Source organism: Phyllobates terribilis, unplaced genomic scaffold (genome assembly GCF_046119375.1).
Source record: "Phyllobates terribilis strain yellow unplaced genomic scaffold, ASM4611937v1 Scaffold_8__6_contigs__length_399053987, whole genome shotgun sequence".
Lineage (NCBI taxonomy): Eukaryota > Metazoa > Chordata > Amphibia > Anura > Dendrobatidae > Phyllobates > Phyllobates terribilis.
Window position 1 is genome coordinate 58,094,131 of NW_027362768.1, and position 26,899 is coordinate 58,121,029.

General features: G+C 47.6%; 1 protein-coding gene across 1 annotated transcript in view; it reads right to left on the reverse strand.

Moving 5' to 3' along the window:
* Window positions 1–26,490, reverse strand: part of PDC (phosducin) — a 235,009-nt gene extending 208,519 nt beyond the window's left edge. The window contains exon 1 of the mRNA XM_073642563.1: window positions 26,358–26,490. The gene's annotated coding sequence lies outside the window, so the exon portion shown is untranslated. The remainder of the gene's footprint in view (window positions 1–26,357) is intronic.
* Between the last annotated feature and the right edge of the window lie 409 nt (window positions 26,491–26,899).

The window sequence follows — 26,899 nt, forward strand, 5'->3', positions numbered from 1 at the left end:
ACATCATTTTGGTGGCGTCCTCAAAGTTTTGGAGGATGGTACAGATGTCTGACATCCATGTCCACTCCTGAGGTCTTATGTGTGAAGTTTGAACTGAATACCGATGGCCTTTTTGATGCTGGTAGTCAACAACTGCCCTCTTCTGCTCACAAATCCTTCCCAACATCTGCAGTGTAGAGTTCCAACGTGTGGGGACATCACACACCAGTCAGTGAGCCGGAAACTTCAAACTCTACTGAAGCGCGGCAAGGGCGGCGGAAGCTGTAGCTGACTTTCTAAAATGGGCACACAGGTGGCGTACTTTGACAAGCAGATCCAGCAGCTCCGGGTAGCTTTTGAGAAATTGCTGAACCTTGTGGTTAAGCACATGGGCCAAGCATGGTACATGTGTGAGCTCGCCACACCTCAGAACCACCACCAGGTTCTGGCCATTGTCACACACGACCATGCCTGGCTGTAGGTTCAGCGGTGTGAGCCACAGATCTGCCTGCTCTTTCAGAGCTGTCCTCAACTCTTCAGCATTGTGCGGTTTGTCTCCTAAGCATAATAGCTTCAGCACAGCCTGTTGCCGCTTGGCCGAGGCAGTGCTGCAGTGCTTCCAGCTTGTGACTGATGTGGTCATTTCGGAGATGGAGGCTAAAAAGGAGGAGCAGGCTGAGGAGGATGGGGTGCAGGAGCTGTAGACTGTGGGGAAAATCCTGATTGACCTAGGGCCAGCAATCCTCAGCATCGGGAGGATGTGTTCCGTCCCAAGGTCTGACTGGGTCCCGGCTTCCACTATGTTAACCCAGTGTGCCGTCAGCGAGATGTACCGTCCCTGCCCACAAGCACTTGTCCACGTGTCTGTGGTTAGGTGGACTTTCCCAGTAACTGCATTGTTGAGGGCACGGCTAATGTTGTGGGCCACGTGCTCGTGTAATGCGGGAAAGGCACACTGGGAGAAATAGTGGCGGCTTGGATCCGAGTACCGAGGGATGGCCGCCTCCATCAGGTTGCGGAAAGCTTCCGTCTTCACGAGCCTAAAAGGCAACATTTCGAGCGCAAGCAGTCGCGAAATGTGGGAATTTAGTAGTGTGGCCTGTGGGGCGTTGGCTGCGTATTTGCGCTTGCCTTCCAAGGACTGGGGTATGGACAACTGAAAACTGTGCTGGGATAAGGACGTGCTTGCTGATTGTGCTAGTAGAGAGTGTGCAACGACAGTTGCAGGGCAGGAGGCATCTTTGCATGCACTATGGACAGGGGATTGGCTTGCACGCACAACAGCGGAGGAATCAGTGGTGTCACCCGCAGACACTGTTCCTGGACCCTGGGGTTTGGCCCACAAAGTCGGGTGCTTTGCTGCCATGTGCCTGATTATGTTGGTGGTGGTGAGGCTGGTAGTTTTGCTACCACTGCTGATGCTGGCCTGGCAGGTGGTACAAATGGCCTTTTTGGGGTTATCGGCAGAATCTTTAAAAAACAACCAGACTCGGGAAGACCTAACAGTTGTACTGGCAACGTCCGTAGTGTTGGTGTTACGGGGAACGGTTGCCTGCCTTCTGTCGGCGGCCACCACACTGCTTATTCCTGCCTGTTGGGGTGCTCTGCCTCCCTCCCCCTGTGTGCTGCTGTCCTCACTCTGCATGTCCTCCTGCCAGGTTGGGTCAGTTACTATATCATTCACAACCTCATCTTTCACTTCCGTACCCTGGTCCTCTTCCTGACTTTCTGGCAATTGTGTATCATCATCGTCCACCTCTTGTGACACTTTCTCACCGTTGCCTTCGTATGACCGTGGCTGCTCAAATATTTGAGCATCGCTACGTGCTATCTCCTTTTGCCCCTCTTCAAGTGGACCAGGCGAGAGGCCCGAATCTATAAATGGAAAAGTGAACAGCTCTTTGGAGTGTCCAAGTGTGGGATCAGTTGTCTCTGGGGCACTCGGCATGGTGGGAGGAAGGAGGATCAGGGTGAGGAATATGCGGTCCAGACTCACGGCTACTGAGACTTGACCGTGTGGAAGACAGAGTGGTGGTGGCTAAGTAACTGGAAGCATTATCTGCTATCCAACCAATAACCTTTTCACACTACTCTGTGTTCAATAGTGGTGTTCTGCGGTCCCCTATTATTTGGGACAGGAAGATCGAGCGAGAAGATGTGGGTGTTTGTTGTGGCACAATTTCAGCTAGCCCACAGCCTTGGCCTCATCCTCTGCATGCACCATCATCACCATCACGTCCACTTCCCTGTCCCTTGCCACGCGCCTTGCCCATTTTAAATGGAGGACAATATTTTCCACGTTCACTACAAATGGCTGATTTTGAACTGCAGTGATATGTGATATGTGTGACGGAAAACAACAGTTTTAAATAGCTGGCCTGTGGATAACTATTTTTAACAGCGACCTCGTGTCAATAATTTCACTGACACACTGCAACAAAATTTCAATGGAGGCCAGAAATGGCAGAATTTTCAGCACACTTATATGTGATCCATTTGACGGACAAACCACAGTTGTTTTAAATAGATGGATTTTTAGCGCTGTAATATGGAAAAGATCTGGCTGTATTCTGCAGTGCCAACAAGCAAATGGAGCAGAAAAATGGTGTTCTCTGGATTGCTTTTTAAGCAAATAATCAGGATTAGGATCCAAAAAAAAATTATTCCTGGCCCCTGATACCTGGGGCTATTTCTAGAAATATCTGTAAAAGCACCAGCAGACAGAACTGGAATGGACCCTCTTGCTATATGCACTGCAGTCTGCCACATACACTGCCTGCCTGCCTACCTAGCACTGATATCTATGCTGCTGGATTAGTCCTCAGAAGGGCTGTTAGTTAAGATGGATATGTGACTAATATATGCTGGAATACCTACACTAACTAAGAAACAAGCAAATTTCTCCCTAATTCAGCAGCACCTCTCCCTACACTGCCTGATTCTGGAGTAGACTGTGACGAGCATGGCGGCGCCAGGTCTGATATAGACCTGATGACGCTGTGCGGCCAGCCAATCACTGTAATGCCACAACCAACATGGCTGCGGCATTACAGTGTGTGGCAGACAATCCCTGCATGTTGATTGGCGCTCTAAAGAGCGCTAAACATGCAGGTAGGGGACCCGAGCTCCCGCCGAGAAACCCCGGAAATACTCGGCGAGCGCCGAGCATCTCAAGCAGTGAGATGCTCGGGCGAGCACCGAGCAGTAGCGAGCATGCTCACTCGTCACTAGTAATAAGTAATATAATCATTGACCCCCATTTAAAAAAAATAATTTTGCAATGGCTCAGTATAAGTAATGTTTTACAACTTACTGTAGTGTGGTTCATTTGGCTAAGGGCTCTTTCACACGTTAGTGTGTCCTGTACGTGTGGTGACAGTTTCCACACGAACTGGAGACACTGACACACGTAGACACATTCAAATGAATGGGTTTGCGCACATGTCAATGTGTTTTCACGGACTGTGTGTCCGTGGGCAAAACATGCTGACATGTTCATTTTTTACCTGCAGCACGGTCCGCAAAATGTCTCACGGTGAACATACACGGATGACATCCATGTGTCATCTGTGTGACACATACCGGCACCTGGGAATCAGTGGTACAGTAAGGGCTGTTCCCAAGCGCAGGGTGCTGAATGCTGCCCTCATCATTGTCCCCTGCTTGCACTGCAATCAGCGAGAGCAAGGGACAATGATGAGAGTAGTAGTCTGCTCCCGCTGTGTCCATGTGTAAAAATAAGAATAAAATAATAAAATCCTTATACTTACCTGTCCAAAGATGTCCCCCACAGTAATCCATGTAACTGCTCACATCCAGGAGCCGGGGAGAATGAGCCACTACAGCAAGCGGGTCCTGCATTTGAGCGGAGCTCGCTGGGTGACAGGACACCGCTCCTGAGCTTAGTGCAGGAGCTACTCGCTCTAGCGGCTCATTCTCCCTGGCTCCTCTGTGCGATTGGTCTCATGGATTACAGCAGAGGACATCTCCGGACAGGTGAGTAAAAGTATTTTATTATTTTATTCTTATTTTTACACATGGTCATTGCGGGAGCAGAGTACTACTCCCAAAATTGTCTCTTTCTCTTGGTGATCACAGCGCAAGCAGGGGGCAATGATGAGGGCAGCATTCAACACCCGGCGCTTGGGAACAGTGCTTACTGTACTGCTGTTTCTCAGGCACCAGTACGTGTGATCCTGATGTGGCACACCGATGGCACACGTATGCCACATGTGTGCAACACAGGTGCACACAGACACAGATATCTCCGGTACTGTTTTTTCTGGCACCGGAAATATTGGGATGGGTGAAACTGGCATAGGAGCGAGCTTCCTCACGGTTCACACTATCAACCAGTAGTCTCTGATTAGTGGAGCAACTGAGCAGAGAGAAACCATCTGACTGTTGCTCCACCAATCAGTGCTGGCATTGGAGAGGAGAGGGAAGATCGATGTTTGTCTCCTTATTTCCTCCTCCATGCAGCACGCTGCCACTTTTATCCAAGAAAATTAAACTAAGGAAAACTGCACAATAAGGACTTATTCAGTTTTTTGCATAGGAGTCCTATTTGTGTTTTACATTGAAAGCACTCATTCCTACAATGGTGCATGTAGTGGTCCATGCAAATTCATCGAGACATATCCGACATTGATCCCAGTCGGATCAAAATCGTCAATAGAGATGAGCGGTGTTCGACTCGAACTGTTCGCCAATCTCAAATTCGAGCTGTTTTGGGCGGTGTTCGAGCCGTTCGACGAACCCGAATGATTTGCAAAAAATCCGGCTGTTCGAGGTTATGTTCGATAACTGTTCATGCACCAAAATCGTAACTGGATTTTTTCACAGTAATACTGTTAATCAATGTTAATAGACAGTTTCAGTGTAGAGTGGGCGGGGGGAGGGGCAGGGGATGGATCTCCGCAGAAATAATGCCGATCTCCATTTTTTTTTTCTTTCCCACATTTACAGTGGGGAGGTGCAGTCTGTCAGCCTATCAGCAGCGCACACACACAGCGAAGTGCTTTTTTTCACTTAAGCAAGAGCATGTGTCATTGGCTGTGTATGTCACATGTCCTTGCCCTATAAGACCCAGACACTTTCCCCGTCGCCACCATTTTCTCACTGCTGCAGCTGAGTGTTAGGCGGCACCGCTGCTGCTGTGGGCGCTATACTTTGTAACTGTGTGAATTGCAAGCGAATTTGCTCTTAAATAGACAGATAGGTGTAGGGAGTAGGGACTAGTTATAATTGCAGCCCTTTTGAGGGCTAGGTTACAGCAGTTCCTAGCACTTTTTGCCAGGCAGGTCTGTGCCAGTGCTGTGCAAGTGTTTTTCACAGCATTTGGCTAAATCTAGCTAAGCCAATCCTTTTGGGCCTCTAGCAGTGTGTGTTAGTCAGTGGAGTAGCCCATCTGTGTTGCAAGCTACACCACCTGTGTATCTAATACCAATTTTTTACTGCACCTAGCCAAGTAAAACCTTTTGGTATAGTAGCAGCGTCTGTTACTCATTGGAGTAGCCCATCTGTACCAAGCTACACCACCTTCGTATTTAATAGCAATTTTTTACTGCATCTAGCCAAGTAAAACATTTTGGGCATAGTAGCAGTGTCTGTTACTCATTGTAGTAGCCCATCTGTACCAAGCTACACCACCTTTGTATTTAATAACAATTTTTACTGCATCAAGCCCAGTAAATCCTTTTGGGCCTGTAGCAGTGTCTGTTACTCATTGTAGTAGCCCATCTGTACCAAGCTACACCACCTTTGTATTTAATAACATTTTTTTACTGCATCTAGCCCAGTAAATCCTTTTGGGCCTGTAGCAGTGTCTGTTACTCATTGTAGTAGCCTATCTGTACCAAGCTACACCACCTTTGCATTTAATAACAATTTTTTACTGTATCTAGCCAAGTAAAACCTTTTGGGCCTGTAGCAGTGTCTGTTACTCTTTGGAGTAGCCCATCTGTACCAAGCTACACCACCTTTGTATTTAATAACAATTTTTTACTGCATCTAGCCAAGTAAAACCTTTTGGGCATAGTAGCAGTGTCTGTTACTCATTGTAGTAGCCCATCTGTACCAAGCTACACCACCTTTGCATTTAATAACAATTTTTTACTGTATCTAGCCAAGTAAAACTGTTTGGGCCTGTAGCAGTGTCTGTTACTCTTTGGAGTAGCCCATCTGTACCAAGCTACACCACCTTTGTATTTAATAACAATTTTTTACTGCATCTAGCCAAGTAAAACCTTTTGGGCATAGTAGCAGTGTCTGTTACTCATTGTAGTAGCCCATCTGTACCAAGCTACACCACCTTTGCATTTAGTAACAATTTTTTACTGTATCTAGCCAAGTAAAACCGTTTGGGCCTGTAGCAGTGTCTGTTACTCATTGGAGTAGCCCATCTGTACGGATATGCAGCGATACTAAATAACCAATGGTGCACAAGCTTATGGCCTCCGTATTGGGCAGCACAAGTGCTGACAAAAAAACAGACACTCCTGGAACTCTTCCCAATAGTGGTAGCAATAGAAATATGGGGCGTGCGCCTGGCTAACAAAAATATACGCTTCATAACAAAAAACACCAGCCTAGCACACTGCATTAATAAGATGGCATCATCGTCTCTCCCAGTGCTAGGCCTACTACGCCGGCTAGCATTCCTGTGCCTAAAACACAATGTATGGGTCCGCGCTAGCCACGATGCTGAGGGGTCTAATGCTGCTGCTAACGCTTTATCACAATTCAATTGGCAGATTTTCACAGAGCTCCTCCCCAACGCCCACCCATCGGGCAACAGTTGCCCACCTTCCCTATGGGATCTAATGGCGAATAGTTGATGCCATTAATCAGAGCGTCAGTTGCCCCATCGACGTGGCATGCATACGGTAAGACATGGGAAGAGTGGACACGACTAGTAGCAGGCAGACGGGTTGACCAATGTGAACAAGCCAGATTACAAGTCACCATAGAATTTCTCCACCAGCTAATTATGAGGGGCATATCAGGGGCGTCAGCGCAGCGGTGTCTGACCGGAGTAGCATTTCACTTCCAACTACTGAATTGGGGAGATGTGACAAAGAGATTCATCATCAGACAATCCATAAAAGGGTGGAAAAGGGGTCAGCCAAGTCAGGAGTGTAGACGTCCCGTCCCATGTCACTAAAACTGATTTCTCACATCATATCCCTAACACCATTAACATGACACTCACAATTTGAAGCAACACTACTGTCTACTGCATTTGCGATCGCCTTCTTCGGGGCGCTATGCATAAGCGAATTAGTCCCTCAATCCAAAATTACCACCAGTGGAGGCTTATTACACCAGGACGTAGTCATAGCCAATAATGCAATACGTCTACGCATACGCAAATCGAAAACGGTTCCAGCGGGCAGGGGCACTTGGGTACTTCTACAACCCACAAACGGTACACTGAGTCGGGTAACAATAGTAAAAACATACATAACCATCAGATCACAAAGTAATTTCTTCCTATCACACATTGATGGAACGCCATTATCAAGATACCAGTTCCAAGCTATATTTAATAAATGCCTAACATCGGCAGGGAACCACCCCAAAGATTACGGGACACACTCATTCCGTATAGGCGCTGCCACGGAAGCAGCAAGAGCAGGACTGTCAGAAATGGAAGTTCAGGGGATAGGGAGATGGCGATCCACGTGTTTGGCGAGATACATAAGACCGGACTTGTTATCCTAACGTGGTTTGTTTCTTTTACAGGTGATGCTAAGCCAACAGTGTGGGTGATAGGCCACTCGTATATATATTGGGCAGAAAAAAGGGCGAAAGTCTGCCCAGGCGGCAGGAAATTAGAGTTTCATAACACATATTTCAACTGGAGGCCTGCAATGGCCACAGGTACTAATGGAGGTAATCAAGGTAGGGATAGAGGCAAAAGGTCCGGGGGAAAGGCCGGGGGAAACGACCTAGGTCATCACAAGAGCGCATAACTAATGGCAATAATGAAACTAGACACTGAGCGCTTCAGAGAATTTTTCACAAAACTAACTATAGTGTGGTCAGAGATTGTGCCGATAGCGGTATGGCAAGGTGCCCGAGACATCACGGCCATCGAACGGACAAGGCGGGTAATAAATATTCGGATGGCAAAATTTAGAAGAGACAAAGGCGGTGTAGTGATACGACACCGACAACTGGAAGGAGATAAAGCAGGCCTCATACGGCCCGACGGTGTTCACTTAATGGATATTGGACTGGACATATTCCTGTCAGGACTCCAGGACGGAGTGGAACAAGCGTTAAGAGTGATGGATGGGGGTCAGAGTCTTGCATACGAGTACGCAGGATCCTCCGTGACTGGGAAATAGAAAGGACATGTTGGAGAGCTACACGTGTTGGCCAACTTGCCGGAGTGGAGACACAGGGCATGCTGCAACAAGCTGAATTATTTTAGAAATAAAATGCCTTTCTATTGGAATGAGTATAAAGAGTTAATAATGCTGTGACCGATCCTCACCCATCCAGTTGTAAGAGTTACATTATTGTATTGTCAAGGAAAGGGGGGCGGTAGGGGGGCTGAGCGTCTGGGTTTGGTTGGGGGTCCCCACAGTCTTCCTAGGCTAGATGCAGTTAAAAATTCTTATTAGATACACAGGCGGTGTAGCTTGCTTCTGAGCTGGGCTACTACGCTGACTAGCAGACACTGAAGCATTGGAGCAGACCTCTGAGTAAACAGCTCTTCAGACTCAACCATCTGTGTTACCCCAAGCCATAGTGTATGTAGTTTTTTACAGTTAAAAGGGGGGGGGGGAAGTGACCGAACCCACCTGGAATTGACGATGCCAACGTCACGTAAAACACAGCAAGGGGACTCCAAAAAGAGTCTCCATTTTTTCCAAAAATTGGGGCACAGACACCACTTAAGTGGCATCAATTGCCCCAGAGTGGCTTAAAACGGATGGTGAGGTGATTTTACCAAATCCTCAAGCTTTTAGTCTCCCCAGGATGACACAGGGGTAGAAAAGTCCTTGCGGATCCATGATTTGTTCATCTTTATGAACGTGAGCCTGTCTACATTCTCAGTGGACAGCCGCATGCGCTTATCTGTCAGCACACCACCAGCAGCGCTGAACACACGTTCAGAGAGAACGCTGGCTGCAGGGCATGACAAGATCTCCAAGGCGTGAGTGGCAAGCTCCGGACATTTTTCCAGATTGGAAGCCCAAAATGAGCAAGGGTCCAGTGACACAGTCATGGCTTCGATGTTCACTTGGAGATACTCCTGTACCATCCTCTCTAGGCGTTGACTATGTGTCAGACTTCTTGTCTCCTGTGGCCTTGCAAAGGATGGTCTAAAAAAGTGGTGAAACGATTCCACAAAATTGCTGTTACCAGCAGATACTGTGTTACTGTTACGGTTTGAGTGATGAAGACTCGACAATCCCACGGTTGGCAAGTTAGAACTGTGAGATTCACTACGTGCACCACTGGTGTTTTGTGGAAATGCACATGTAAGATTCTGCAACAGCCTCTGCTGATACTCCTGCATGTGTGAATCCCTTTCTATGGCAGGAATTATTTTGGCAAATTTACTTTTGTACCGGGGATCTAAGAGTGTGGCAACCCAGTAGTCAGGATTACTTTGAATTCTGACAATCCGAGGGTCATGTTGCAGGTAGTGCAGCAAGAAGGCACTCATGTGTCTTGCGCATCCAGGAGGACCAAGTCCTTGCTGTATTGGTAGCGAGGTAAGAATCATGCTTCCTTCCTCTGCCCTCTCCCCCCAACCACGCACAACAGAAATGTGATCAAGGTCTCCCTCATCTGATGAGTCTTCCATGCCCATTGCCAGTTCGTCCTCCACTTCTTCCTCGGCTCCTGCACCTTCCTCAACAGTTTGGCTGCTACCATGCGCCCTGGTTAATCCCTCTCCCCCACCCTCCCATGCCTGCCGCCTTGGTGCTGCCGACCGTCTGGACCTTGGAGATGTTATCCCTTCTGCATACGACTCCTCCTCTACTTCCTCCACCTCCTCTTGTCCCACCACCTGACTCCGAATTCTGTTTAACGTGTGCTCCAGCATGTAAATCACCGGAATAGTCATGCGGATAATGGCATCATCAGCACTAAACATCTTCGTCGCCATTTCAAAACTGTGCAGAAGGGTGCATATGTCCCTTATCTGAGACCACTCCTGCAGCGTGATTTGCCCCACCTCTGGATCTCGTTGGCCCAGGCTATACATCATAACGTATTGCACCAGGTCTTGTCGATGCAGCCACAGTCGCTGCAACATGTGCAGAGTTGAATTCCACCGTGTCGGCACATCGCATTTCAGCCGGTGAACTGGCAGGCCCAACGACTTCTGTAGAGATGTAAGTCATTGAGCTGCGGGATGCGAACGGCGGAAGTGAGCACACAGCGACCGTGCCCTCTGCAGAAGGCCATCTAGTCCGGGAAAGTGGGCAAAAAATTGCTGGACAACCAGGTTCAACACTTGAGCCATACAAGGCACGTGTGTGACATTGCCCCGGCAAAGGGCCGCACCCAGGTTTGCAGCATTGTCGCACACGGCCTTCCCTGGTTGCAGGTCCAGTGGAGACAACCATTCTTGAAACTGGGTCTCCAGAGGAAACCACAACTCCTCAGCTGTGTGACTCACATTTCCCAGACATTTCAAAGGTAACAGTCCCTGATGCCGTTGAGCCCGGCTGCCAGCATAGTAAGGAGGTGTGCAGGATTCCTTCTGCGCAGTTAGAAAGCGGGTGGAATTACCAGACAGGCTTTGGGTGCAGGTGGAGGACCGAGAGGGGGTTGAGGAGGCAGAAGCAGTGGAGGAACTTCTAGATAAAGAGGATTGACGCACAACTCGTGGGGACGACAAGACTTGGACAGCAGCCCCTTGTCCTGCTGTCACCATAGTTACCCAGTGCCCAGTCAGCGACATGTAACGCCCTTGTCCATGCCTACTCGTCCAAGTGTCTGTGGTGAAATGCACCCTGTCACACACCGAGTTTCTCAAAGAAGCGGTGATGTTGTGTGCGACATGCTGGTGGAGCGCAGGCACACCTTTCTTTGAGAAGTAGTGTCAACTGGGCATCTGGTACTGGGGCACTGCAATGGACATAAGGTCTCGAAAATCCTCTGTGTCCACCAGGTGGAAAGGCAGCATTTCTGTAGCCAACAGCTTGCAGATGGTGAAATTCAACCTCTTAGCATTGTCATGGCTAGGAGGAAATGGTCTTTTACTTGTCCACATCTGAGGTGCCAGATCAGCTAAACCCCCCCATAAGTGACCTCATTTTACAAACTACACCTCTCAATGAATTCATCTATGGGTGCTGTGATCATATTGACACAACAAGTGTGTCACATAATTTTATACCATTGGGCAGTGAAGAAAAAATAATTACATTTTTACCACATAAATTTTGTTTAGCCCCAGATTTTACATTTTCAAACTGGGAAATGGGTAAAAATGGCACCAAAATTTGTCAACACAATTTCTGCTGAATGTAGAAATACCCCATATGTGGCTGCACAGTACTGCTTAGCCACACGGTGAGACTTGGTAGGGACGGATTACTTTTTGCCTCCTGGAGCGCAGATTTTCCTAGAATAGTTTGCGGATTCCATATACAGAGACCCTATGTGCTAGAAGAGCAGAATCCCCCTCAAGTGACCCCATTTTGGAAATTATACCCCTTTGTGAATTTATCTACATATGTAGTGATGATTTTGACTCCATGGGTGTCAGAAACAAGCACAGTGGATGTTGCTAAGTGAAGATTGCAAACTGCAGTTGTTGTGACCAGTACGCTGTAGTGACCAGTACGTTGTAGTGACCAATACATTATACCCAGCTCGTTCTTCTGGAGACTTGCACCCATAGATTAGGCAGGCTCTCTTTGCTACAGGAATGCCAAACATGTGGATGTTAACTGCAGTTTAGACACACACTGGAGCGCAGAATGGAGGGGGACATTTGGATTTGGGAGCACAGAATTGGCTGGATTTCTTTTGGAGGGCGAGGAGCCATTTAGTTTAATCAGAGCCTTTGTGCTACCAGTAATGTGGAAGCCCCTATATTATTGTTAACAAATGACTGACCTGAGTGGGGGCTTTTTTTGTGAATGGAGTTGAAGCTTTTATTGGGAAGATTTTACATAACATTTTGGATCACGTTTTTCCTGCACTCTACGCTGAGCACTTACATCGGGGTTTCCATCTAAATCTCCGAGTGATGTGATTTAGATGAAATGCCCAAGGGATCCATTGACTATAATGAGGCAGCAGAGTTAGTCTGGACTCCGTCTGGCCTCTGTTCAGCGTCGTCCTTCTTTTCAGAAGTGCACAGAACTGTGGCCGATGGCACTTTTATGCATGTCTAATAAAAAGACGGACACCGTGGGATCACAGGTCCTACAGCGTCCACAGTGCCTCCATCTGCCTCATTACAGGGAATCTTCCGCCGGGGGTTCTATCTGAATCACCTATTTCAGAGATTTTCACGGGAACCCCGGTATAAGCGCTCAGCGCAGAGCGCCTGGTAAATGTGAGCCGAACCTTACTGCAATCTTTGGAAGGCAGAATGAATAAATCAACAGCATGTGAAGAATTGGCTTTATATATTTTTATGCCGTGTGGTATAAGTGATTAAACGGCTTTATTCTTCGGGTCGGTGCGATTACAACGATACCAGATTTATATCGGGTTTTTATAATTGACAGCTGTCGCACACTAAAAGACACTTATTGGGAGAGCTAAAATTTTTCTATATTTTGGCCGACAGAGTCATGTGATGGCTTGTTTTTTGCGGGACAAGTTGACATATTTATTGGTACCAATAAATTCCGTTTTTTGGGAGGCAGAATGAACAAAATCCAGCAATTCAGGAATTGTTTTTTGGGGATTTTTTTATGCCGTTCCGCGTGTGGTAAAATTTATAAGGCAGATTTATTCCTCAGGTCAGTGCGATTACAGCGATACCACATTTATATCTTTTTTTTATGTTTTGACGCTTTTACACAATAAAAACTATTTTATAGAAAAAATAATTATTTTGGCATCGCTTTATTCTGAGAGCTATAACTTTTTTATTTTTCTGATGACGGAGCTGTATGGCAGCTTGTTTTTTGAGGGACAAGGTGACGTTTTCAATAGTACCATATTTATTTACAGATGTCTTTTTGATCGCGTTTTATTCAACTTTTTGTTTGGCGGTATGATGATAAAGCATTGTTTTTTTGCCTTGTCTTTTACTTTTTTTTTACAGTGTTCACTGAAGGGGCTAAATAGTGAGACCGCTTTATAGGTTGGGTCGTTATGGACGCGGTGATACCAAATATGTGTACTTTTATTGTGTTTTTTTTTTTTTACACAGATAAATATATTTATTGGATTAATATATATTTTTTTTCTTTATTTTGTGATTTTTTTTAAATATTTTTATAATTTTTACTAAATGTTTTTTAACTTTTTTACCTTGTCCCAGGGTGGGACATCATTTTAAAACTTTCAGATTGCTGATCTGATGCTCTGCAATGCTTATGCACTGCAGAGCATCAGAGCAGCGTCTGACAGGCAGGAAGGAGGTGTCTCAGCCTGCTCTCTGAGCAGGCGCTGACAGGCCACCTTCCTGCAGGACCCTGAAGGACTCTGCGGCCATCTTGGGACTGGGGTTCACCATGCTGACCATCAACACAACAAGTGTTGTGCTGATGGGATCACAGAGGGAGCCCACTCCTTCTGTGATGCCCTGGGATGTCGCTGTCACTACTGACAGCGGCATCACAGGGGTTAAATGCTTGGTGCTAGCGACGATTGTGGGCGGTGCTGCGGAGTGTCAGCTCTCACACAGAGCTCACACCCGCATGTGATCACGGCGGCGCTCAGCGTGAGCCCGCCTTATCACCGCGCCATACATGTCTGCTCTTTGCGGGAACGCAGCTCCTTCAGAGCAGTACATGTATGTCGCATGTCGGGAAGGGGTTAAATCAGATTTTTTGGGTTGGCTACTTTCATTTTTATCACTTCTCCATCACCTCCCAAAGAAATGCCATTTTGCTATTAAGTCCTTCAAAAGGCAGGTAAACGGTTTATACCCAGCAGCTACTTTTATGTCATTACCTTCTTTCAGTCACGGCATTTGTTGTCTGTTCACTTTAGAATTCAGTTTATCTTGATCCTTCTCAGTCACAAGCATCTCCTCCCTCATCCATGTATCACCCTACTCTTGCTTTATGCTATGCCATACATTGTGGATAGCTGTCTGTCAAAGTTAATCCTGTGAATGGCTATTCCTCCTGATGCTCTCTCTCCATCCCACACAGGTTATTCATAGGCGCTGGGCAGTGACTACAACACTCATCAGAGCTGTGCTCAGCGAGTGCAGGTGTGGCACCCCAGGGGTCTGGTTTCCACAGTAACAGCAATGTTATGTCTGAGAGCAGGTGGGAGGTCTCTTGGTCAGGGATCCTGTGCATGCCACACCTCCTGCCCAGTCCTGGGAGGGGAAGAACTTCCCCTATATAAACCTAGGGCTGAGGCAGGGTTAGTGAGTAGAGAAGAAGTAGAGACAGAGAAGCAGATATAGGAAAAGAACATCAGGAGCTCTGTGGGAGCAGTGCTACAAGGAGTCAGGGGCTGGCAGCTGCAGAGCTCGCCCTGACTGAGAAGTTATCACCGGACCCGGAGTCCGAGGCTGTGGGGACTAACTCCTATCCAGCAGCAGAAACCGACCGGCAGGGGATTGCAGGTCCTCTGGCCCAGAAACCCGAAGGCACAGTCACATGAGTGGGACCAGCACCGCCGTCATGGAGCGGAAGCTACTAGAAGGCCCCGAGTCACCGGCCATACGGGTGAGCACCACACGGTACACTCAGGGACGTGGGCTACTTATACCCGCCTCTAGCAAGGTAGCCAGAAGAGTATCGTTAGTTTGGGAGGCCTACAACTCCGCCTGTCCAGGGGAGATCCCATCTGCTCAAGGACTGACCAGGCCCCAATCGCTAGCCAGTACTCCGGGAGGGTCTATCTTTGTCACCAGTAAAGACCCTGAACTACACCGTACCGTCTCCGAGTGGTTCCTGCTACTCCCATCATCCACGTCGGCTGCCCTGAGGCCATACCCCTCCCGTTGGGGGTTATACTATCACGCTGCACAATCCTACCACCGGCCTCAGCGGTCTGCCCTGCAGCAGCAGCTCCTTAGCTGTACTCAACGGGTGGCGTAGTCGTCCAACATCTACCGCTAATACAGCGCCACTTAGTCTGACTCCCTGGGCACGGACCGGATCACCGCCACGAGACTACAACCCTCAAGAGATCCGGCTCCGGGTAAGCTCCCGCGTGCGCAACGCAGCGCGACACAGGCCCAGGGGCGCGTCAACTTTTGGCGTAGTCGGCAGGATTTCGTGCCCGCAACCACCGGGTACTGCGTGCCTGAAAAAGACTGTTCAAACTTACCTGTGGTGAAGATTCCCGCCATCCGGCGCCATCTTCCGCTTCCTTCCCGCCATCGGTGGAGTTTTCCCGCCATCCGGCGCCATCTTCAGCCTTCTTCCCGCCATACGTGGAGTTTTCCCGCCATTGGATGCCATCTTGAGGACGCCGCGCGGGAAGAAGAGGGGCGTGGACTCCGAAAGCGCGCGAGAACTGAAGCCCCGCCTCACGTCCGGACGTTGCGTAAGGTCCTGGAAGGAGCCCAGCAGACGCTGACGTCACAGGAGCGCGACGGAAGGTCCTCAACCCTGACGATCCACTGCGGAGCCGCGGCCTACGGAAGAGGATCATCGCAAGGTAGGCCACGGTCCACTAGGGGGGAGAAGGATGCCGGATACGGAGGAGAGCTTCACCGCTTCAACCCCCGCCAGCGCCACCGCTGTTGCGGTCATGCCTTTCACCATGCCCTATATCCCGGGGGCAGCCTGGCTACCCCAGTACTCAGGGGAGTCACATACCCTGCATGACTTTAGAGAAAAGCTGGATAGCCTCTTCCAGGTGTACCCCCTCACAGAGGAGCAAAAAGTGAGCATCCTGGTGGCCCAATTAACCGGGGCAGCCCAAAGGGAGGTAAAGTCCTGGCCACCTGGGGGGAGGACTGTCGCAGGGATACTAACCCGGCTGAGGGACACCTTTGATACCCGCACCTCAGCCGAGATCAAGCTTAGATTCTATGGGTGCAAACAGCGGGCACATGAGAGTATAAGGGACTATGCCCTGAACCTACAAGAGGCCCTGAGAGCCATTAAGCAGACCGACCCTGACGGCGTGGGAGACGAGGACAGGCTGTTGACTGAACAATTTATAGAGGGTTTATATTGCAATGCCCCCCGAACCCAGTTGCGGGCAATGGCCTTACAGGACCCTCATCTGGGATTTGCACAGTTCAAGGACAGAGCCATCCAAGTGCTTCGAGAACCGGCACCAGGTGGCGTTGTGACCCCCAGACGCCCCACTACCACTTACCACCAGGAGGCGGCGCCCTTGTCGGCAGGGCCTGTGGGAGCTGATGCGCAGGCTTTGAACAATGACCCGGCTCCAGACCTGCACCATCAGGTCCAAGAGCTAGCTAAAAGCGTTGCTGCGCTAACCCGAACTGTGCAGTCTTTACAGGTTTCCACTCCAGGGAAGATCCAGCTGGCATCCGGACCGGAGGACATCCCGTGGCGTCGACCAAGGAGGACCCCACCGGCCAGAGGAAGACCCAGCGACCGATACAACGAGGATGGACGACCCATCTGCCGCCGCTGCAATCAACCCGGACATATGGCAAGGTACTGTCCTTTAAACTGGCACAACCTGGGGTAGAGGGCCAACCCCCAGGAAAAAGATCACCAGGCCCATCGAACTGGCGCGACAAATATGTGGGAGGACGTCCAGTCTTACCCGTGGTACTGGATGGCATTCCTATGAGTGCCCTACTGGACACCGGGTCACAGGTCACCACCATCCCGTACGTGCTCTTCAAGCAGTACTGGAATGACTCGGATATCACCCGCTACCCTGACGACGACTTGAGTATCATCGCCAGCAATGGTCAGCCCGTGCCACAGATTGGATTTAAAGAGGTGACCATTAAAATCGGTAGAGTCGAACTGGCAGCACAGGGACTGATCATTGTAGACATTGACAAACACGAGAGTCACCCAAAGATAACTCTAGGAACTAATGTAATTGAAAATTGTCTTGCAGAGGTGATTTTCCTTTTACAGCAGGTTGCCAAGAACGCCAGCTCCGGCCAGCAGCGAGTGCTCCAGAAAGAGATCCGGGCACTGATGCGACGGCAACAGCTAGAACTCTCCGGTGGTGAGATTGGTAGCGTGCGAATGTGTGACCCTTTCCCTATTGCCATGCCCCCGAAAAGTGAAATGATGATTTGGTGCCGGGCAGCTATTGGTCTGAGAGGTAGAGATTACCAGGCAATGGTAGAACCAGTTTACTCAGACAGTAGGCCCACCATTTTGACAGCACGGGGGGTGGTCAATGTACGCCATGGGAGGGTGCCCATTCGCATAATAAATATCGGGAAGAGGGAAGTGTACCTGCCCCGGTATGCCACGCTAGCCAAATTGTATACCATCAATCAAGATTCCATACAGTCCGTAGAACCCTTGCCTCCATCTTCCCCGGAGGAAGGTAACGGCTCTCAGAAAACAATGGAGGACTGGTGTCAGCAACTACATTTGGGTACTGACTCCACTCCCTCACACCAGAAACAGGGAGTCTATCGGGTGGTTCAAGAGTACGAGAGAGTGTTTAGTAAACACCCGTTAGACTTCGGGCGAGTCAAGGGGGTAGAACACCACATCCCCACGGGAGACCATCCTCCCATAAAAGAGAGGTATCGACCCGTACCCCCTGCACACTACCAACACGCCAAGGGGATGCTTAGAGACATGAAGGAGGCTGGGGTGATCAGGGATAGCTGTAGCCCCTGGGCAGCTCCACTAGTCTTAGTCAAAAAGAAAGACAACACCATGAGGATGTGTGTAGATTACCGGAAAATCAACCGTATCACACACAAGGATGCGTACCCCTTACCAAGGATAGAGGAGTCTTTGGCTGCTTTAAGATCTGCTAACTTCTTCTCTACCTTGGATCTCACTAGCGGGTACTGGCAGGTTCCTGTAGCAGAGGCGGACCGGGAGAAGACCGCATTCACCACCCCGATGGGACTTAGCGAGTTTACCTGCATGCCGTTCGGACTCTGCAATGCACCAGGAACCTTCCAACGATTAATGGAGTGCTGTCTAGGCCACAGAAACTTCGAGACGGTCCTGTTGTACCTGGACGATGTCATCGTATATTCCAAGACGTATGAGGACCACCTGAAACACCTGGCGGAAGTGTCCGAAGCTCTGGCAAGCTACGGCCTAAAGGTGAAACCCTCCAAGTGTCACCTCCTGAAACCAAAGGTGCAGTACCTGGGACACGTGGTGAGCGCTGATGGAGTGGCTCCCGACCCTGATAAGATCACCGCAATTAAGGAATGGCCAAGTCCCTCCAGTGTAAAGGAAGTGCGGCAGTTCCTCGGGTTGGTAGGCTATTACCGCAGATTCATCCCCGGTTTCACCAAAAAGGCAGCTCCTATGCAGGACCTCCTGATAGGCCAGTCCCGGAAGGCCAAGAACCAGAAGCCACCCTTCAGATGGGAGAAGTTAGAAGAAGAGTCCTTCCGCCAGCTGAAGATGGCCCTCACGGGGGATGAAATCCTGGCGTACCCTGATTACAGCCAGCCCTTTATCCTCTACACCGACGCAAGTAACATCGGGCTAGGAGCCGTGCTGTCCCAGATCCAGCAGGGGAAAGAACGAGTAATCGCTTACGCCAGCCGAAAACTGTGACCCACCGAAAGAAACCCTGAGAATTACAGCTCATTTAAGCTAGAGTTCCTGGCAGTGGTGTGGGCAGTCACCGAACGCTTTAAGCACTACCTCGCTTCTTCCCGGTTCACCGTGTACACGGATAACAACCTGTTGACACACCTGGACACGGCAAGACTCGGTGCCCTAGAGCAGAGATGGATGGCCCGTCTGTCCAACTACGAGTTCACAATCAAATACCGGGCAGGACGCTCCAATACCAACGCGGACGCCCTGTCCAGGATGCCAAACCTACCGGACGTAGGAGAAGATCCAGAGGGACTGGAAGAAGTCGAACTCCTCGCGTTCCACCGTCATGGGACTATCCAGTATTCCCATCGGGTAAGGAGTAAGCAAGCCGCTACGTTTAACCCCTTGCCTCACTACAACTGGGAGGAAACGCAAGACAGTGACCCTGCCGTCCGGCTGGTGAAGGAGATGCTGACTCGGCCAGAGGCTCGCCTTGACCCAGACGCTCCGGAGGAAGCCAAGCAACTGTGGGCTGAGAAGAGTCGACTGTTCCTTTACAAGGGGAAGTTGTGCCGCAGAATGGTTAACTCCCGGACGCATGAACTAATCTGGCAAGTAGTGGTGCCACGGAGAGACGCAGCCATGGTGATGGAAGCATACCACGACGGGGCTGGACACTTCGGATGGAAGAAGCTGGAGTTCCTGCTGCGTGGGCGGTTCCACTGGGTAGGCATGAGGGGAACCATCGAGAGGTGGTGCAGAGACTGTGGCCCGTGCAACCTAAGAAGGAAGGACCGTGCCAGCCAGAAGACTCCCCTGCAGTCCATCGTCACCCGGCAGCCGTTGGAACTGGTAGCCTTGGATCATGTAAAACTGACCCCAAGCAGAAGTGGCTACGTCTACGCGTTAACCATTGTGGATCATTACTCCCGGTTCTTGGTTGTCGTCCCCGTTAAGGACTTAACGGCTCAAACAGCAGCTAGAGCCTTCCAGCAGCACTTCTGCCGTCCACACGGGTACCCGGACCAAGTGCTGACGGACCAGGGACCTGCCTTTGAAGCGGAGGTCTTCCAGGAATTCTGCAATCTGTATGGCTGCCGGAAGATAAGGACGACACCCTATCATCCGCAAACTAATGGACTTTGTGAGAAAATGAACCAGGTGGTAATGGATCTCCTGAAAACGTTGCCCCTGGAAGAACGCAGTCTGTGGCCTGAGAAGCTGCCCGATCTGGTGGACCTATACAACCACATCCCGGTAGGTTCCACCAACTGTACCCCGGCTTACCTAATGAGGGCGAGACCTGGTAAGTTACCTGTTGACCTGGAAATGGGAGTCCTGACACCCGAGGACACTTCACCAGAAGCAGACTGGGACACAGAGAGGCAGCAGCAGTACCGGAAAGTACAGGAGAGCGTGGAGCGAAGTCTCTGTCAGGCTAGGGAAAGACAAGAGAAAACTTACAACCAGTATGCTCCCGCTGTTCCCCTGGTACCCGGAGAGCAGGTCTTGAAGAGGAAAAGACGGCTCCACAAGTTGGACGACCAGTGGGAGAAGGACCCGTACACCGTACTGCCCTCAAGCCACGAGAACCCGAAAGTCTGTACCATCAGTAAAGACGGAGGGGAGACCATAGCCATTGTATCCCGGGATCACCTGAAGAAGTGTCCTGAACAGCTACGGAACCCTGAAGAGGAACAAGAAGACCATCGACCCGTAGAGGAAAGGGAAGATATGGTTAGTACTGTGCTCGGAGACTTCCCTCGGTCCTGGACTCAAGTCAATGGTGCAGTTGTGGTACCCGTCCTCACGTTCCTCCAACCAGCATCCCAAGTGCCTACGGAGCAACAGGTAGAGCTGGAAGAGCAGCCGGTCCAGGAGGCAGAAGACTCCACACAAGCAGAACAGGAGGATCAACCCTCTGCTTATAGTGAGCCTGCCGTACCCCTAGTGAGCCAAAGAGCCGGTAGACAGCTGCCCAGTTTACCCTTGACAGCTCCTACACCCTGTAGTTCAGGGCTAGACAGTCAGCTCCGTAGGTCCACTAGGGCCACTAGAGGCCAGTTACCCGCACGTTGGAGGATTTGAAGTGTATAAATTGTTTTATTTGTGGTTACCTGTTTTTCTTGTTGCTTGTGTATAATTATGTGTTTCTAGTTATTTATAGGAGTCCTTGGTGGATTTACCGGGAATCCTTGTACATGGTTGGAGCGAAACCTAGGAATGGACTAAAGACTGTTAAGGACTCGGGGCAGGACAGACCCCTACCTGGTTACGTCTCCCTGTTTTGGTGAAATGGACACCTTGCTTTTCTTCAAAAACTGCACCCGGTTGCGGACACGCCGTGACCATCTTTATATGTTTTTCTTATTGTACTATTATTGTTTATACCTTGTTATGTTTAAAAATATGTTTAGTCCCGGAGTACTAAATTTCACTAGGGGGGAATGTGGCACCCCAGGGGTCTGGTTTCCACAGTAACAGCAATGTTATGTCTGAGAGCAGGTGGGAGGTCTCTTGGTCAGGGATCCTGTGCATGCCACACCTCCTGCCCAGTCCTGGGAGGGGAAGAACTTCCCCTATATAAACCTAGGGCTGAGGCAGGGTTAGTGAGTAGAGAAGAAGTAGAGACAGAGAAGCAGATATAGGAAAAGAACATCAGGAGCTCTGTGGGAGCAGTGCTACAAGGAGTCAGGGGCTGGCAGCTGCAGAGCTCGCCCTGACTGAGAAGTTATCACCGGACCCGGAGTCCGAGGCTGTGGGGACTAACTCCTATCCAGCAGCAGAAACTGACCGGCAGGGGATTGCAGGTCCTCTGGCCCAGAAACCCGAAGGCACGGTCACACAAGTGGGACCAGCACCGCCGTCGTGGAGCGGAAGCTACTAGAAGGCCCCGAGTCACCGGCCATACGGGTGAGCACCACACGGTACACTCAGGGACGTGGGCTACTTATACCCGCCTCTAGCAAGGTAGCCAGAAGAGTATCGTTAGTTTGGGAGGCCTACAACTCCGCCTGGCCAGGGGAGATCCCATCTGCTCAAGGACTGACCAGGCCCCAATCGCTAGCCAGTACTCCGGGAGGGTCTATCTTTGTCACCAGTAAAGACCCTGAACTACACCGTACCGTCTCCGAGTGGTTCCTGCTACTCCCATCATCCACGTCGGCTGCCCTGAGGCCATACCCCTCCCGTTGGGGGTTATACTATCACGCTGCACAATCCTACCACCGGCCTCAGCGGTCTGCCCTGCAGCAGCAGCTCCTTAGCTGTACTCAACGGGTGGCGTAGTCGTCCAACATCTACCGCTAATACAGCGCCACTTAGTCTGACTCCCTGGGCACGGACCGGATCACCGCCACGAGACTACAACCCTCAAGAGATCCGGCTCCGGGTAAGCTCCCGCGTGCGCAACGCAGCGCGACACAGGCCCAGGGGCGCGTCACAGGCAATGATGATGAGTGTTGACCTCAGTACCCGGCACCTGTGACTAGCCGTAACTTTACTGCTATTCACACCAGATTCGAGGAACGTTGACTACAGCGGAGTTTCGCTGGAATATTTTTATAAATAAATTGGTGAGTGAGGGACTGTGTCTTGTTTTTATGTTTTTCAGGTATCTATTTCTGGACTACTTCAGATTCGGTGGATTACTGCGGACCTTCATGGGATTTTTTACATTTTTTTAATAAATTGGTGAACAAGGGATAGTGTGGGGGAGTCTTTACTCAAATAAAGTGTTTGTTTCTGTGTGCGTGTTTTTATTTTTTATTACTGGATTTGCAATGCGGTTGTCTGATAGACACCTCTCCATTACTAACCCCAGGGGTTGATGGCAGCTGTGATTTTTGACAAATCACTGCTGTCATCAACCCCAATTAACATTATCCCGATTGCCACCTCACCAGGGCAACTGGGAAGAGCTGGATGCGCCAATTCTGCGGTGGCTGCGGGCTTGTATTTTTGGCATGGGAAGGATCCAATAACCAGGGACATTCCCAGCTTGATATTATGAGCCGCCAGCTGTCTGCTTTAACTTGGCTGATTATGAAAAATAGGAAGGACCCGACGTCATTTTTTTAATTGATTTATTTATTATCTACTTACAAGTACAGCAAAACTACACATGGACGGCACTAAAACCTATCTGTCTATCCATCTACCCCATATCTACCTATCTTTCTATTTATCTATCTATCCTTCTCTCTATTGATCTCTATCTTTGCACATCTAACATCTAAACAGCTGTCATTTCTATTCTGAATTCTATTCCAGTACGTGTCACACATAGATGCTACACACGTACACGGATAGCACCACTACTGTTTTTCCAGCACCAGAAATATCAGGCGATGTAACAGGGTCCTAATAGGTATGGTGGTACAGCAGAACTATTGGACTGCAAAGGGTCCATATACTATTCTTGCACAGGGGCCCTTCTCTGTCTGTGTCAGCCACTATCAGGAGCACTGCACTTTTACTTCTAATGTCACTCCACGTTACCGTAGATTGAAAGCTCTAGAACAGGGCCTCATTCCTCTAGTTTGAATTGCTGCTTAGTTTTTCTGCTATGTAATATCTGATTTTCTTTATATAGGTACCTTCTGAAAAGTACTATAGGCACTATAGAAATATAGTTTGTTATTAGAATTATTATGCTCACATGCATCTGCTTATAGCCATAGATTGTGTCAATGTATACCTGACTGATGACAACAAAGCTCGTGCGATTAGTATTCATCCTGGCGAATAAAGAGTGAGATCAGAGGTTGATCTCTCCTCCATTAGAGCAGATTGTTTAGTAGGACTTTAGTTCTTAGAACCCCAGCTCACATATATCCTCTGGTATAAGAACAGGTTAATACCGAACACACTTTTTCAGTAAACAATAAGGCCTCATTCAGACATCCATTTTTCATGTATGTGTTTTATCCGTGATAGACCACATGTCCGTTATTATGTATGGGCTATTTATATGTCTGTGTTTTTTGTGGACAGTGTGTCCATGCAAAAATCACGGAGATATGCTTGTTTTTTATCAGAGTTATAGAGGAAATTCTCCCATAGGCCTCATTTAGACATCAGTGATTTTTCACATATGCAAAAAAAACAATCTGTGTCATCAGTGTTTTGGGTCCCATTTTCATCAGTGTTTGGTCAGTGTCAGTTTTTACCATCAGAGTTTCATCAGAGATTTTCATGAATGGAAAAATAACTAAATTACAAATCCTATCCTATTCATTACAATGTTCATAGTGGATAGCACACAGATCGTACACATGTCATCCGTGTGCTCTCCGTCATTTAAACAGAACTATAAGCCCAAGGTCCACAAAAAAACAATGGCATGTGATCAACCACATAGAAAACACTTACCCATTACAGTCTATCTATGAAGACCACGGATAGAACATATACTTGAAAAACAGACTTGTAGATAAAGCCTTATAAGTTTACAGCACATGGATGACATCAGTGTACAAGCTGTGTGCTGCCCGTGACTATTATTGTATTGGATAGGAGACAATTTGTCATTTATTCATCCATACAAGAAAATCACTGATGAAACTCTAATGGCAAAAACTGACACACAGACTAAACACGCAGATACGAAACACTAATGAAACGCGGATCATTTTTTTGCATACATGAAAAATCACGGACATCTGAATGAAGCCTTAAAGAGTATCCCAACATAAAATCTAAGTTATTACCTTAACACAAAGATCCTCTAAGAATTCTTTATAGGTTGTTTTAGGAAATGTCCTCTAGTTTTCAGCCCTCTATCCTTCTCGTTTCCTTTACAATACTCATTATGGTATGTGCTGCATAATGCCGTATAACGTCCATACACAGTGAGTGATCTGGAAGTCTTGTTAGATATTGAATTGAGCACCTGTATAATCGTAGTTAAGATAACAGTGAAAGTGAACAGTGTGTAGTGGTATTTATATGTCTTTAATCTCCTCTTGTCATATCAGGTAAGGCAATGGCTTTAACCCTTTGTATTTTCTCACTTCATACCAGTGTAAATGGTAACTTATATAAGTCATGGAAGTACTGGTACAAATGTAGAAATGAACATGTTGTGTATTGCCTTTGCTCTTAATATATATTTAAGCTTTAGCCATGTTTTCATAGACCTGGCCCAGCACAATTCTTCCATCTCCTAATTCATGATACTTTGACATCATTGGTGCTCCTAATCTGAGGAGTGACACTATAAAATATTCCAGAATTATAAATGTAGTACAGCTAACCAAACAGAAAAAAATAATATTTTTCTTCACACCATTTGAAGTGAGATCTTGCATTTAAAAGTTATTTCACTAGTTCTGACATTGTCCCAAAAGTTTTTGAGGGCTTTACGTATCTTCTGGCTATTGGCTTATTCACTGAAATGATAGTAAAATAAGAAAGTACAACGGATGTATGCCTTAAACCTTTTTTATATATTCTATATCATTTTCACATATCTCGCAAGTCAACAAACACAAATAAATCAACAGGTATTGGCACATATTTAGATGCTCTTTTTCATTATCTGGCATTTTTCCATCTTGCTTGGCTTCTTCCGAAGCCTGAAAAGGAAGCAGTGATCATAGGCAGACGGTGGCTACAAAATGGCAAAAAGTCCCAAAAATCATATAAAAATCTACAATTATTGCTATGAGTTATTACATTTTTTGCATTATGAATACAATATAATATGCATCTGCACCATGGGTTTTTGCCTTCCTCTGAATCAACATGTTAGGTTATGGGTTGAACTCGATAGATTTATGTCCACGATAAAACTTAAAAACTGTGAAACTTTAAATTTCCTAGCAATTCTAATAACTTTTAGCTATGTAGATTCAGGTCTAATTCAGTCCTTGATGTTACTTGCATGTGTGGTGTCCGTGGGTAATGATAGGTGATCATAATAAATATGAGATACGAGGTGTTAGATCTTCCAATAATACTAGGTCACTGAGCTAAGTCCATTGACAATATGTATACTTATTTATAATATCCATGCCATCCATGACAATAAATATGTCTTATTTCTGACTAAACAATGAAATCACTTCTAGTAGCCAATTTCTTATTTTGTGATGGCTTGTGCAACTTTAATATGTACCAATGAAATCTTTCTGAAAGGTATAAGTCTCAGTTTGCGATTTTCCATACCAAATATCCTAGATACATCAGAAGTGTAGAGAAACAAGAAACTTTTAATTCCCAGTCAATCAGGAACGAATGAAAAAAATTAAACCTAAACTGTACGTTTTTTCCCTATGAACTAACATTATTAAGTATTGAGATAAAATTATGCATTTTAGTATTTTTATGAAAATAAATCAAAGCTGATAACTTTTCTTACAGTTGTGTGTATATATATATATATATGTGTATATATACGACTATAAGATGCACACATATATGTTCTTATGCTCTTGCTCTTATGTGCTTATGTTCTTGCTTTATCGAGTGTTCAAAGCATTTGTGCTGTAGGTTTGAGATATTCAAATTTTGTTAAAGTTAATTTCTGTGACCCAACTCTTTAAATATATTTACCTACGATGATGTTCAGCTTCAGTTTCTTTTAGTGCGCTGTGTCCTTGAGTGGAGAAGGATTAGGCAGCCACAGAACTGTCTTTGAGAGCAGGTGGACAGATTGGGAAGACGGTTTAGCTCCCTGGATAATAATGATGACATTTGCAGAAATAGCCCCGTGTAAGTAATAAGATTATCAGAAGGATTTAGGAAATGTTGTTCATTAGTGCGGTCCAATAAGAATGATGCTGATATCCAAGTAGAAGGAATGTTCTAAAATAGCAAATTAATTCTACAGCCTGAATGAGAAGCAACGCATAGCCATTTTACAAGTTCACTTTTGTAGTTATCATTATATTTTTGACATGTCAAGAAATGTAGAAGCACTCAGCAAGTACAAAGGGACCAGAGCTCATTATTTCTTTTTAACGTAAGAATTGTGATAATTTGTGAAGAAAAATTCTAGCAAAATGCTGTTGGGCCACATAAAAACCATTCCAAGTAGCCTTGATTGTTAGTGTCCAATCTTAGCATATCACTCTTTTATCCACTGTAGTTAAAAG